Here is a 14,605-nt window from a genome sequence, read left to right as displayed (position 1 = left end):
ATCAAGGAAGGAATTTAGAGATCAATACCAAATAAGGAGCATAAATAAGAATTGGGTCAAGATGATGCAGTCAAAATGTACTTGAAAGAGTCAGTCGAGGAAGTCAGAACAGAACAGCAAGGTTGGCCACTGGTTTTGAGGGAATGATAGGAGATTTTAAATAAGAATTTATTTAATAAATAAATAAATAAATAAATACATACATACATACATACATAAATACATAAATACATAAACAAATAAATAAGAATTTATTCCAGGAGCCAGGAACTCAGGCAGTAAAAATCAGGGTGAGATGGGTTAAAGTGAATAATTCAGGATATGTCTGGGAATGTACAAAGGATATCTGGAACTATTCGATTGGTTTTGGCCATGAAAGACAGCACAATTCTGCTACCTAACACCAGAGCATTTATTCAGTTTAATATCTCAGCAGGTAATGTCAATGATCTCCTGGTCATTTCCAATGGACTTCCCATCTTTCTTAACTTCTGCCTTCACTTGACACTCTGTACTGCTCATTCCATTTCTTAAAGTGCTCTATGAAGTGCCCCCATCTCTGTTTCTCTCCCTTGTTTGTTGACTCCTCATTTTCCATAGCAAATGAGTTGAAGCAGCAGAATTGTGGTGCCCAGCAGATTAAGCTGTACATTTTCCTGAGCTCCACACAAGCCCTCTGGGAGCTCCATTTGTCCATGTAATGTGTCCTGACTCTCCACCATGAAAACTTTTGCACTCTAAGCCAAAGAGAAGAAAATTTAGCAGCTCACATTTGCAAAGGCCTGTACAAATTATAAAGCACTATCACACACGGTCTCATTTTATTCTCACAATTCTCTGCGCTATATGTACAAGCAATTATTATCTCAATTCTAAATTTTTTTAAAATTTTATTTATTTAGAGAGAGCATGCACAAGTGGGGGAGGGGTAGTCAGGGAGGGAGAGAGAGAATCCTAAGCAGGCTCTACACTGTCAGCAAGAGCCTGAGGCAGAGCTTGATCTCATGGTTCGTGAGATCAAGACCTGAGCCAAAATCAAGAGTCCAACACTTAACTGCTTAACTGACTGAGCCATTCTATTTTAATTCTAAATTAATACATGAGAATTCTGACTGAGTTTTTCAGACTCCTGTAGTCTTCATGGTAGGAAAATAGGAACCAATGTCCTAGTCCTTCCTTCACATGTTATCTTAAAAGAATCTGATTCATGCCCCCTGAGTTTAAGCATTCTTTATGTATGTAGGACCGCTAATTTTATGTTATCAGTCCCATCTTATGAGCTTGAGTCATATTCCTAGCTTCTTACTGAATACTCTCATCTGTAAGATCAAGGTATGTCAAACTGAACATATATATGCATCAGTTGATTTCCTCCACTCTTCTTCATCTCTTACATTCTTAATTAACAATCTCAGTAGGTGTCCTGCTTACTAAATTAGCACTCAGAAGGATCTTAGTTTCGTTCTCCTTTTCTGGCTTTTCTTCATCTTCCCAGCTCTATAGGCTCAGTCATGTACCTTTTCTCCTATCTATGCACTCACTTCTTGGTGATTTTATCCAGTTCTAGAACCTTGAGTGGCATTTATGTGTTAATGTCCTCATATTTACGTATTCAGCCCTGATTTATCTTTTAAACTTCAGCTTGTCCATCCGACTTCCTACTCAATACCTGAACATAAATATAAAGCAAATATGGATATAAAACCTAGCATGTACCAAGTAGAATTTGAGATTTTTAACTCCAATATGGCTCTCTTCCCCATATTAGTAAATGGCATCCACATTCACCTATTTCTTTAGGATAAAATCTTGTCTTATTTCACTAATCTCTTTCCCGTGAACATCTCATGTGTGAGCAAATGTTGCTCTATTTTCAATACTTTTTCTAAATTCACCCACTTCTCAACCTCTACAGTTGAAGCCACCATCATCTTTCACTTAGGCTCTTACAGTAGCCTCCTAGTTTGTCTCCTAGCCCCTATTTTTTCATATAGCTATCACAATGGCACTTGCAAAAAAAAAAAAAATCTTTCTCAAAAAACATTTAATGGCTCCTATGACTTTTAGAAGTCCTTCTCCTACCCTACAAGATCAGGCTTCTGGCCACCTCTTGAAACTCATTTCCCAACACTCTCCTTATACTTATTTCCATTATAATCATACTGGCCTTCTTGTTGTTCATTGTACAATCAAATGAACTTCCACCTCAGGACCTTTGTATTTGCTATTACCTTTACCTGAAACATTCTTCCCCAGATCTTCTCATGTCTCACCTCCTCAAATGCTACTTTTCCAAAGGAGTCTTCTCTGACAATCCAAATTAGCTAATCATGCTAATCTCCAATTCACTATCATTCTTTATTCTCTTACCCTGAATTATTTGTCTTCATAGCACTTTTCTCCTCTTGACATTATATATTTGTTTATATATATTATGTATAATATATATAAGTCTATATCTCTATCTATCTATCTATCTATCTATCTCTATATAAAGGTAACAGTTTTTAATGACATTAGTGTTTCCTTTGGGTAAAGTATTTTTTGTTTCTAAATAATGTGCAGATATTGCTAATTCTTGACTCATAAAATAGACTATCATTGGGTTTATTGTTACGATCAATGATAATCAAGCTCTCTTATATTACCCCTTTACCCTTTCCCCATCCTCTCAATGCCATGACTTTTTGTTAAATGATGATTCAGTTATTAATATGAATAGGTTAGCATTGTTAATCCCACACAATGAGTATGCTTCTTCTTTTGCATAATATCCCACTTTACTTGAAGAAGGTTTTAAGAGCTTCTATAGAGGAAATAAAGATGGTTGCTTACAAAGAAACACGAATTACATCAACACCAGACTTCTCATCAGCAAATCTGGATGATAGGAGGGCAATGGAATAAATCTTGAAGTGTTAGAAGAAAAATAAGTTGCAGTCTATAAATCTCTATTAAGCTAAAATGTTGATAAGGAATTAAGGTCAAAATAAAGACATTTCCAGAAATACACAGATTCAGGATGCTTACTTCCTGTGCACTCAGTCTGCAAATAAAAATATTTTCTGAGGATTGTACCCCAGAAAAACAACAATACACAAAAAAACACACAAAATGCAGAAGACTAGGGATTTAGTAAATGTTAGAACTAATGTAGGATTTATTTCTCCTAGGATCAAAACTAGGAAGCAAGTACAGAAATAAACAGTAAAAATTAGATAACAAATAGTGTAATTTAAAAGGTGTATTAGTCTGACAATGACATAGGTCTCTGAACAATAATAAAAATAAAAGTGTCCTATAAATGTCAGGAAAAATGAAAGCTTACCATACATTTTTGGTCCAAATATGACACAATTTTGAGCAATTTTTTAAAAAATGTTTATTCATTTTTGAGAGACAGATGGAGTGAGAGCAGGGGAGAGGCAAAGAGAGAGGGAACCACAGAATTTGAAGTGGGCTCCAGGCTCTGGGCTGTCAGCACAGAGCCTGACATGGGGCTCAAACCCACGAACTGTGAGACCATGACCTGATCTGAAGTCGTATGCTTAACTAACTGAGCCACTCAGGAGCCCCCAGTTTTGAGCAATTTTTGATGGAGCTTAAGGAAAGAGCTTCTGTTTGTCCTTTTTGTTTGATTATTTTCTTTGTGTGAAGATTTGGTGTCATAGGAATATTTAAAGAGTCACTGCTTGGTTCTGCAGTGAATAGTATTTATATGATCATAATGCTATAAATGCTATTTATTGATTTTTAAAGTTTATAATCAAGTGGTAGATCAAGCACAAGAAACTTCACTATGTTTTCCTAACAGAATCTAAATGTTATGAGTCCTAAACTATAAAAGTGGTGATAGAACTGTCAGAATGTGGTAGTTAAAGGAGGGAGCTGAGGAGGGGATAAGGTGGAGAGGTGTCATTTAATATACAAGCCCCAATTTACTAATTTTCTGTGGTAAAGGTTTAAGGGAATTACTCTAAAGTTGATAGAAGAAAGAAATAAGGTTTAATCATATTACATGATTATATACAAAGTTATGTATAAAATCAATCAACAGAAAACAAAAATTCAATGAAAGTAACAAAGTTTGGTTGTTTGAATAAGAGAGAAAGAGCCAGGGCACCTGGGTGGCTCAGTTGGTTAAGCATCTGACTTCAGCTGATGTCATGATCTCAGGGCTCGTGGATTTGAGTCCTACATCAGGCTGTGCTGACAGCTCAGAGCATGGAGCCTGCTTTGGATTCTGTGTCTCCCTCTCTCTCTGCCCCTCCCCCACTCATGCTCTGTCTCTCTCTCTCTCTCTCTCTCTCTCTCTCAAAAATAAATCAACATTTTTTAAAAAAATTTTAAAAAGAGAGAAAGAGTCAATTAGATGATGTTCTAATCTTTAAAAAGGAGAGTTAATACATACTATTCAAATTTCATGCATCAAGAATAGAAGTATGTAATTTAAAATTAAAGTTATAAACAACAAGAAGAACTTAAAATTGAAATATTTAAAGATAGTTCCTTTGGGAAAGAATAAAGACAAAGACTCATGATTTTATATTTTTTTAATTTCTCATTTTTTAATGTGAATATATTAACTCTTAAAAAGAATAGAGATAGAGGTGCCTGAGTGTCTCAGTTGGTTGAGCGTTCAACTCTTGATTTCAGCTCAGGTCACGATCCCAGAGTAGTGAGCCCTCTATTGGGTTCCACATGCTGAATGTGGAACCTGTCTCAGATTCTTCTATCTCTCCCTCTGCTCCTCTTTCCCACTCACACACATGCTCTCTCGCTCTCTCAAATAAAAAAAAAGTAAAAAAAAATAGAGATAACAAAATTATGAAATTATTTCAAAATGCTTTTAAAGAGGTACACTTGGTTTGTGTGGGCTGGAGTGTTCTCCCTAAATGACTATCTTATAATACCTTGGCAATTCTAAAATCTTATTTTCTCAGTCTGTTAAAATGCTATCCACTTTTATAGTGGAGAATAAAAATGAATATTGAAATGTGTTTTTAACCCTTTAGCTAAAGAGAGAGTCTGGATTAAAATTGAAAAGTGAGATGTGAAAGGTAATATCTGGGCAGAAGTCTGGTTGAGAGTCAACATCTCAATAATATAATTGTGTTTATGGGAGAGCCAGTTTTGAATGGTGGAGTAAGGACCTCCAAAATATGTTACTCCATAAAAGCAATAAACTCACTGGCAAAAATTGTCAAAACCAAACAGACTTTGTAGACTCTGGAAATTAACTAAAGCTATGCAACAATTTGAAGAGCATGTATTAAAAAAAAAAAAAAAAGACAAAAAGCCTAGATCTAAGTAAGGACAGCAAATTTTTTACCATTTAACTTTCTCTATTCCCACCCCCTCTCCTCAGTTCTGTGGTAGCCCTGAAAGCCTAGCAGCCTAGAAGACAATGAAGGTGGGGGACATAATTGATTTGGAGCTCCCCAGAAGCCCCATCCAAAGAGAATTGTCATTACTTTACTTGTTTGAAAGTTTCCTGGAAACTACCACTCTCAGTGCTTGTCTTTGAAATGACTCAGAACTCAGTGTGAACAGTGTTTTCCCCAGGGCATTTGTCAAAAACAGTCAGCAGCAAATGTTTAACATAGCAGCTGCCTGAGGCAGTAATAATAGTTGGGGCAAACAAGATGCTGACAAAGAAACTTAAAAGGAAATGCTGAGAAGTGAGATGCACATAGGGGCTTTGAAAAACTCCAATATATTCCTGGGAATCTAGATATTCATACAGATGTATAGGGCTGTGCACATGCCCTGAAAAGATCTGAGAAGGCCTTATGCTCTGCATGATCTTGAGATTCTGCAAAAGCAGGAAGTAAAGACTAAGGTAGTGTTGTAAACTGCCTGCTAGAGTGTTGAAACACTACCCTAACACACAGAGGTTCTCTGCAAAGACTGTGAGACCTATTGGTTCAAGGCATTTAAGGAAATCTGTCCATTCATTAGCTGACCACTAAGTTAGCTGAACAGAGACTTTGGGCCACACACAATAAAGAATACAGATTTTACTGAAGTGGTTTAGGAAAATCACTAAACTAACAAACAGTGGCTGTAATAAATGCTAGGAGTAGTGGTGGTGACAGAATCTGATTTCCAGAGTTGTCACATTATACTATTTTAAATGTACAGTTTTTAACTAAGTATTGAAGCATGTAAAGAAATATGGCCCATAAGCAGGAGGAAAATGATCAATAGAGACTTCCCATGAGGACACTTAGACACTGGACTAACTGGGCAAAAAATTAAGTTGGTGATTATCAGTATGTCAAGAACTAAAAGAACTAACTCATGTCTACAGAACTAAAGGAAACTATTAGAAAAATAACTCAACCAAATAGAGAATATCAATAAAGAGATAGATATTATTTTTAAAAAGAACCAAATAGAAATTCCAGAGCTTAAAAGTATAGTAACTGAAATGAAAAATTCATTAGAGAAGGACAGTAGTAGATTTGAGTTGGCCAAAGAAAGAACTAGCAAATTTAAAGATAGGTCAATTGAGGTACCTGGGTGGCTCAGTCGATTAAGCATCCGACTTTGGTTCAGGTCATGATCTCATGGTTTGTGGGTTCAAGCCTGCATTGGGCTCTGTGCTGATAGCTCAGAGACTTGAGCCTGCTTCAGGTTCTGTGTCTCCCTCTCTCTCTGCTCCTCCCCCACTCAAGCTCTGTCTCTCTCTCTCAAAAATAAACTTTAAATTTTTTTAAAAAATAAATAAAGATAGGTCAATTAAAATTATTCAGTCTGAGAAACAGAAAGTAAAAAGAATTTAAAAAATTAATAGAACCTTGGAGACAAGTGGGACACCATCAAGTGTACCAAATATGCATAAAGGGAGTATAAGAAAGTGAGAAGAGAAAGGGATAGGAAGAATATTTGAAGGAATTATGGCCAAAACATCCCAAATTTGGAAAATTACATTAATCTAAATAATTAAGAAACTTACTGAACTTCAAGTAGGAAAACTCAAGGAGATACAAAGAAAAAATCTTGAAAACAGATACAGAAGTGATTCATCTCATATAAGCCATCCTCAATAAGATTAACAGCTGATTTTTCATCAGAAACCATGAAGACAATGGTATGATATATTCAAAGTGTTGAAAGAAAAAGACTTCCAAGCAAGAATTTTGTATTAGCAAAACTATCACTCAAAAAAGAAATTAAGACATTCCTAGATAACAAAACACCTGAGAAATTTGTTGTAGCACAACTGCCTTACATGAAGTACTAAGCACTGGGCAACCACTAAGAAAATAACTAGAAAACATAGTAAAAGAAACAAAATGACAATGAAATTAAAATGGTACACTAGAAAATATCTAACACAAAAGAAGGCAGTTGGAGTAAAGGAAAAAGACATAAGGCATGTAGAAAACAAATAACAATAGGACAGACATAAAGCCTACCTCATCAATTGTATTAAATGTAAATGGATAAAACACTTGAATCAAAAGACAGAAATTGGTTAAATTGTTCAAATATCCAACTATATGCTGGCTATAAGAGACCCAGTTTATAGTCAAAGATACAAATAGATTGAAAGTAAAAAAGACATAAAAAGATAATGCAAACAAATATAAGAGAACCAGACTGACCATACTAATAACAGATAAAATAGGTCTTCAGACACAAATTATTACTAGAGACAAAGAAGGACATTTTATAATAATAAAAGTGTCAATTGCTCAAGAAGACATAATAATATATACACCACAGCAAAACCACAAATATACTGAAGGGAAAAATAGATACTTCCAACAATAATAGTTGGAGACTTCAACACTCCGTTTTCAATGTATATAGAAGACCTTAATAGAAGATCAATAACGTTCAAAGACTTGAACAACACTAAAACACACTAGACCTAACAGACATCTATACAACATTCCACCCAACAACAGAATACACAATTTTCTTAAGTGCATATTGCCTTCTCTTCTGTGCTCATATGTCCAAATCTCTCCCTTTCATAAGGATACATGAAGCCTGATTTCATTTAAACCTTACCCCAGAAAACCTAGGATAATCTCATCTCAAGGTCCCTAACTTAATCACATCTGCAAGACACTTTTTCTAAATGAAATAATGTTTATAGGTTCCAGAAATTAGAACCTGGTATCATTGGGAGACATCATTCAGCCTACTAGAGGGAGCTTTTTAAAAACACTCATGCTTGTGTACCATTTCCAGAAATTCTAATTTAATTAGGTTGAAGTAGCCCTGGACATTGATAATGTTTTTAAAGCCTCCCAAATGTATCCAGTATTTCAAACTATTGCTGTGGGTAAGCCGTTGATAAATTGGTGAATAGGAGTTACCTTGTTTATTTTCTTTTTGTTTCATTCTATTCACTCAATCTTTTAATTAAATCCCTTTTTCCTTTTAAGACCTTAGCAGAGCTAACCTGCTGCCTTGGTAGTTTCTATTAAAAATGGATCACCATTTATTAACTAATTAATATTAAATTCGTGTTAAATTAATTTATGTTCACCAAGCTAAAAAATACTAAAGTAATTTTAAAAAGAACTAAGGTAGGGTTTCAGACACATTGCCTGGTGGTTATAGAAATCTTGTGGGGAAAGAGAGGATATTTCTGGCATGGGAGAGCTGCAGTATACTATGGAAATCATTCTAGACTGGGATCAAGATTTATTTTTATTTCTTTAACAAACATATATCAAATGTTATATATTGCTGGCATAGTTTAAACACTTTACAGATGTAATTCCCTACAATATCATGAAGTTTGTACTATTATAATGTCCATTGGACAAATGAGTACACCAAGACACGAAACAGTTAAGTATCTTCCCAAGGACCCTGTAATAAGTGCCTAGGCAGCCCAGCACCAGAACAACCATGTGCAAACACTAACCCCTGTTCTTTTGTACCTTCTCAGCAATACTGTATCTTCCCATTTCTGTTCTGCTGTATCTGTGCTATGTGGGTTTTTGAAAACCGGTTTACCTCTCTGGGCTTGTTTTCTCATTTTTAAAATAGACTATGTTTCTACTTGGAGGTTGATATCATTTTACACAAAGGGTCCAACCAATTGCTTTCTGACTGACAGAAGCATTCTTTTATTTTTCTGACTCCCACCCCCTGCCGTTTCTATTAATTTGCATGCTAGGCTGTCACAGTCTGAGTCAAGGACTGAAAAACATGAGTATCATAGAAAGTCCAGGTTGGAGTAAATCTCTGAAATAGCCTGGTCTGTTCATTTCACAGGTAAAAAAATACTGAGACAGAGGAAGATAGGACCAGTCTTCTAACTCCCAGACAGTGACTTTTGCCACTTGAGTACATGAATTACTGGGGATTAGTTAAGATGAAAATTATGATTCAGCAGATCCATGGTGGTGTCTGAAATTCTGTATCTCTAACAAGCTCCTAGATGATGCTGATGCTCCTGGTCCACATTTTGAATAATGAGGTTTTGATAGAACCCAAAACTTCAGGTCTGTTATACTTGGGAAAAATAATGTTCACCCAAATCTCTGGGGTCATGACCAATATTATCTTATGAAACTCCATTTGGCTTGTGACCATGGAAACAAGTACAATTACAAACAATTTTGAAATTTGGAGTTTGGAAAATGACCATGTCACGAGTGATGAGGAACAGAAGAGAGAGTGGAAGCTGAGAGCTGAGTGAGGACTTGTGTGGGGTCAGCAAGCTTAGAACATGGGGTGGCTTTGTATATCAGGAATATGTTTCTCACAAGTTATAGAAATCCAAATTTCAATAACTTAGGCAAAAAAGGCAACGTATTGACACAATTAAAACCTCTAGCGTTAGGTCTGGCTTCAAGCAAAGCTAGATTCAGGTGCTCAAACGATGTCATCAAAAATTAATCTCTTAACATCTGTGTGTTGACTTCATTCTCAGATAGACTCCACTAGCTGTGCTCAATAGCAGAAAAGAGCATGCTGCTTTTCTAATAGTTCCAACAAATATTCCTGACTATTCTTTTCATTGGCTAGTCCTGGGTTATGTGCTTCTTCCAGAACCAGTCACTATGACTGGAAGGGTGTTGTGCTCTAATTCGGTACCCTGGGTCACATGGCCATTCCCATGATAAATCCCATCCAAAAGACATGGACTGGGAGTTGGGGAGGAGAATGGTCTCTGAGTGAGGTCAACAGGAAGGGGAATGGATGCTAAGTAAGCAAAAATAATAGATGCTCATTCTAGAGAGTGGGGCCAGTTGAGCAACTGAAGGTATTAAATGCTTGGCTGGGACGTCAGAGGCTCAGCAAGGTGCTGGGACTTGAAGGGTTAATTCACCTACTAGTGAAAATCTGGCTACAGATGCTATTTCAATGATATGAGTCTATTTTGATTCTTCCTAAAAAAGTGCTTCTGAGATTCTGACTCAGGAGGTCTAGGGTGGAGTCCCAAGAGTCCACACTTCTAACAAACTCCCAAGTGATGCTGATGCTGCTGGTTCATGGACCACATTTTGGTGTGGCACTGTGTTGAAGCATCAACTCCAATCATCTCTAGCTGTGGTGTATTCCCAAGCTTGATTGCCCTTCCCTTGAAATCCTTCCCTTCTAGTCCCTTCTAGGGGTTAGAAGCTTTTTATATGCCCTTACTAGGCTCTGTCCTGCTGTCAGTCGTCTCTCTCAGGGACTAAATGGAGATCGAGGCATCCTTTCTGTCAGAATCATTGGCTTCATCATTTCCCTATTCCAGGTCTGTACAGATTTAAGGCATTGGACCAAAGGAGGTCCCTGGCTTAGGGTCCAAGGAAGGTTAGTTTGCTGGCTCATGGTCAGCATTTCATTTAATGAAGAAGTCAGAGATTACTCCATTTCCTGCTGCTCACTTATTGTTCTTTGGTCATAGATTAGAGAGACTTGTCAAACCCCAAATGACTGCAGTTGCATGAGTGGACCCTGCTGAGGCAATTCAGATGAGCAGAACTTCCCAGTTGATCCACAGGTTGACAAGCATACCAAACGGCTGTTTATGAGCCCCTGAATTTGAGGAATTTTGCAAGACTGCATTATTGTGGCATTAGATTACCAAAAGGCTATCTATGTGAACTTGGGCAAGTTTCTAACTCTCTATAAGCCTCTTCCTTTGTAAAAGGGGGAAAAACTTACAGAGAATTATATGAATATTAAATAAGGAATGTGAAAAACTTTAAAACATTTTTTTAATTTATTATGAGAGAGAGAAAGAGAGAGAGAACCCAGCACAGAACCCCACACAGGGCTTCATCCCATGAACTGTGAGATCATTACCTGAGCTAAAATCAAGAGTTGAATGCTTAACTGACTGAGCTACCCAGGTGCCCCAGGAATGTGAAAAACTTAACACAGTATTCCAGTAAGCGGCAGAATTAGAACTACAGTTTCCCTTTCTAAAGCTGGTATTCAAAAAGCCTTATAGAGAAAGAAACTTTCTGGTAGAATAAAGAAGAGATAATGTGAGAGTCCAAAGAGAGAAAGAAACAGTGATCTCTGCTTGGTGTCATACACTTTCCAATGTCCTTTACTGTATTTTATAGCATTCTATCTTTCCGACCAACGTATATGCTAAGTTTTTTTATTCTCTTTTTATAGACAAAGAAATCATGACTCAGAAAAGTTAGCTGACTTTTGTTAGTCAGACAGCTAATAGTGGAGGCACTGCACTTTAACATTAGGTTTTTCCCATTCTAATGACCTTGCCCTTTTCCACTCTGAAAATCCGATTCAAACCTTAATCACATTACAGTTTTCATTAAAATATTGTATAAAGGGCTTCCACTACAGAGTAAGAAAACTGATGTCATAGCCAAATCTTTCAAGTTTTATTTTTGCTTTTCCATTTGACTTAACAGATTTTTCTTCTTTCTTTCTAGAATCAATCTTTCTCCTTCTCTCCCTAAATTTCTCTCTTTCTCCATGTCTTCATCTCTGTCTCTGTGTCTCTTTCTCTCTCTCTCCTTGCTGCCTTCAGATCCCTGTAGTTAACATCAAGTAGAAAACAAATGACTCAGCAAGCTGGATGTTAATCTCAATGGTTTATTTTTTCTTAAAGGGGAAAAAAAAGGTCTTAGCAGCATATCTAGAAAGAAGGGAATGAAAATTTTAAGCCTCTTGTAGGAAAAGCATCATAGATATACATAGCCTATATAGCATTTTTTAGTTCAACCATGCAAAAAAAAGAGGCCCCGCCTCACAGAAGAGCTTAAATAAATCTCTACATACCATTTATGCTCACATGAACAAGCTATTTTTTCTTCCTATGTTTAATGCCTATAGGAAATCCAGGCTAGTACTGACTTTGTCAAATTTGATCCCTTGCCTCTGTCTAACTCTTGATCTGCATATGTATGGCTTTTTTATTTTTATTCACAAAAACAAAGGGCTCAGAACTCATTGTTTCCATTTTGAGCCATATGACCTGAATTTGGATGATATTGGTCATGACAGGCTAGATTGTACTGCAGTAACAAACACCTTCATATTCATAATGGCTTAATATAATAAAAGTTGGTTCTTTTACTTGCTGTTTGTCTGATACAAATTAGCAGGGCCTTTCTTCATCATAATCACTAATGGATTTCCATGAATGGAAACTCCCATGTGGGCTTCCATGATTGTCATCATGAGGAGAAAGGAGGAAACGGCCAAGCACAGGAACTTAAATGCTAACACTGGAAGAGACATACATCACTCCTGCTCATATTTAACCACGCAAACAAGTTATCTGGCCTCTCTTACTTTAGGGAGTGGTGAAGTGGATCTCCCATATTCCTGGAGAAATAGAGCTAAAATTTTTATGAACATCTCTAATAACTAGCCCAGATGGCCTCTCTGATGATTAGGTAGGATTCTTGCCTCTCCTGGACCAATGACAAAATAGGTTCCTGGCCAATTCACTTTTCTTTTGGGTAAATTAACTTCTCTTGGGGAAAAAAATGATGCCATATCTTATTATACAGCTTAGAGGTTAACATGTATGAGGAGTACAAATGTTTCACTGCTTTGAATATTTTAAAATAGAATTTTATTTTTCGAATGATATGTGTTTGGAGATAATACCCAAAAGGTAGGCAAGGTTCCTTTTCAGTTCATTCTTGCTTCTACTGTTATCTGAAAAGGGTCTCACATTGCTTGTTCTCTCTCTCTCTGTCTCTCTTTCTGGAACATGTCAGGAGATATTAGATCTGTTGTTTTATTTAACCTCTAATCTATAACGATGGCTGAGTTCCAGGCAGTTAAAACTTCATTCATATTAGAGATGAGAAATTTAGCTTTCCAAGGTAGACTGACCCTTCAAATATGTAAATTTATTTTAAGAAACTGCATGTATATATCTAAATTTTAGCAAAACACAGGTCCTCTTTTGATATCCTAAAAGGAGTTTATTGTATCTTCTACCATATAGGCTTGAGATAACTTGATCCAGAAAACTGGACACACTATATGGAAGCAGTTTCTAGAACAGTTCTGTCCAGTAGAATTTTCTGTGATGCCAGAAAATATTCTATAGCTGCATTGTTCAGTTGGGGTAGCCACTAGCCACATGTAGCTATTTAACACTTGATACGTGGTTAGTGTGACTGAGGAACTGCATTTTGAATTTTGTTTAATTTTAATTAATTTAAATTTGAATGTTAATAGTCACATGTGGCTAGTGACTGCTGTATTGAGTAGTACATTTCTAGAAGTTGGGCTTTCAACAAATGTTTATTATTGTTGAATTTTAAAAAAACATGAAAATGCATCCTTAACTTGAAACAAAAGAAACTCATGTGTGCATCTCTGGTGTGTTTGCTGAAAACCTGAGACTGCCACAGGGATAGTTTCTAATTCTGGGATATGGGCATCTTCAGATTCTATCAACCTGCAGAATCATTTCTTTGGGAGTGGACTCGGGGTTAGGCCATCCTGGGTGTCAGTGTTGGACCATGGGATAGGTGGAAGGAATGTCAGCAATTGTTCTAGAGCAGAACTATAATGCCAGTCATTGTGATGGCCTTAATATCTTCTCCTGTTAAGGCCATGGGCTCAGTCCGCTTGTGCTGAAAAAGATCTGAGTTTCACAAACACACAATCATCTCTTTACCTACTCTCACTACCATCCTTCTGCAACACCAATGGGGTTCAAAGTTGATAGTTTTACCTCCTTCACCTCCATTTAATAAACCTTCCCCATCATTCTGTGAAATGACAAATGCTGTTTCTTAAAACTTTTCTAAAGCATTAAACAAACATAATTTTACCATTACCCTCCCCCCCATACAGACACAAAAATCAAACCATATAGATCATGCCTCCTCAATATAGATGTTTGGGAATGAGCACGGACCACCAACATCAAGACAAAGCAGTTGGGAATATATCCCCTTTTCTGATTTGTTCAGGATCTCCAATCCTTAGTAGGTGTCATCCACTGTGCTGAGCGCTGAGGGTATAGAGGGGAATTACACAAGGTCCCTCTTTCAGGGAGGTCCCAGCAACTAGTAAGACATAGACATATAAAGAGTTAATTCATGATAAAACATAGTGGTAGTATGAGGTACTAGGGAACACAGGATAAGCAGTGACACAATAGGAATATTCAAAGTGAGATTATTATTTCCCT

At 36.6% G+C, this 14,605-nt stretch overlaps 2 long non-coding RNA genes across 2 annotated transcripts in view; one reads left to right on the top strand and one right to left on the bottom strand.

The window, feature by feature from the left end:
- Positions 1-14,605, top strand: part of LOC121012486 (uncharacterized) — a 166,017-nt gene that overhangs the window by 5,831 nt on the left and 145,581 nt on the right. The window lies entirely within an intron of this gene.
- Positions 404-14,460, bottom strand: LOC121012487 (uncharacterized). Its single transcript, XR_005782133.1, has 3 exons — positions 14,330-14,460; positions 1,609-1,669; positions 404-737 (listed from the first exon to the last, which is right to left on the bottom strand). It is a non-coding gene; the product is annotated as an uncharacterized LOC121012487 (long non-coding RNA).

Source organism: Herpailurus yagouaroundi, unplaced genomic scaffold (assembly GCF_014898765.1).
Source record: "Herpailurus yagouaroundi ecotype Mexico unplaced genomic scaffold, PumYag 196, whole genome shotgun sequence".
NCBI classification, from domain to species: domain Eukaryota; kingdom Metazoa; phylum Chordata; class Mammalia; order Carnivora; family Felidae; genus Herpailurus; species Herpailurus yagouaroundi.
This window is presented reverse-complemented; position numbering and strand designations above follow the sequence as displayed.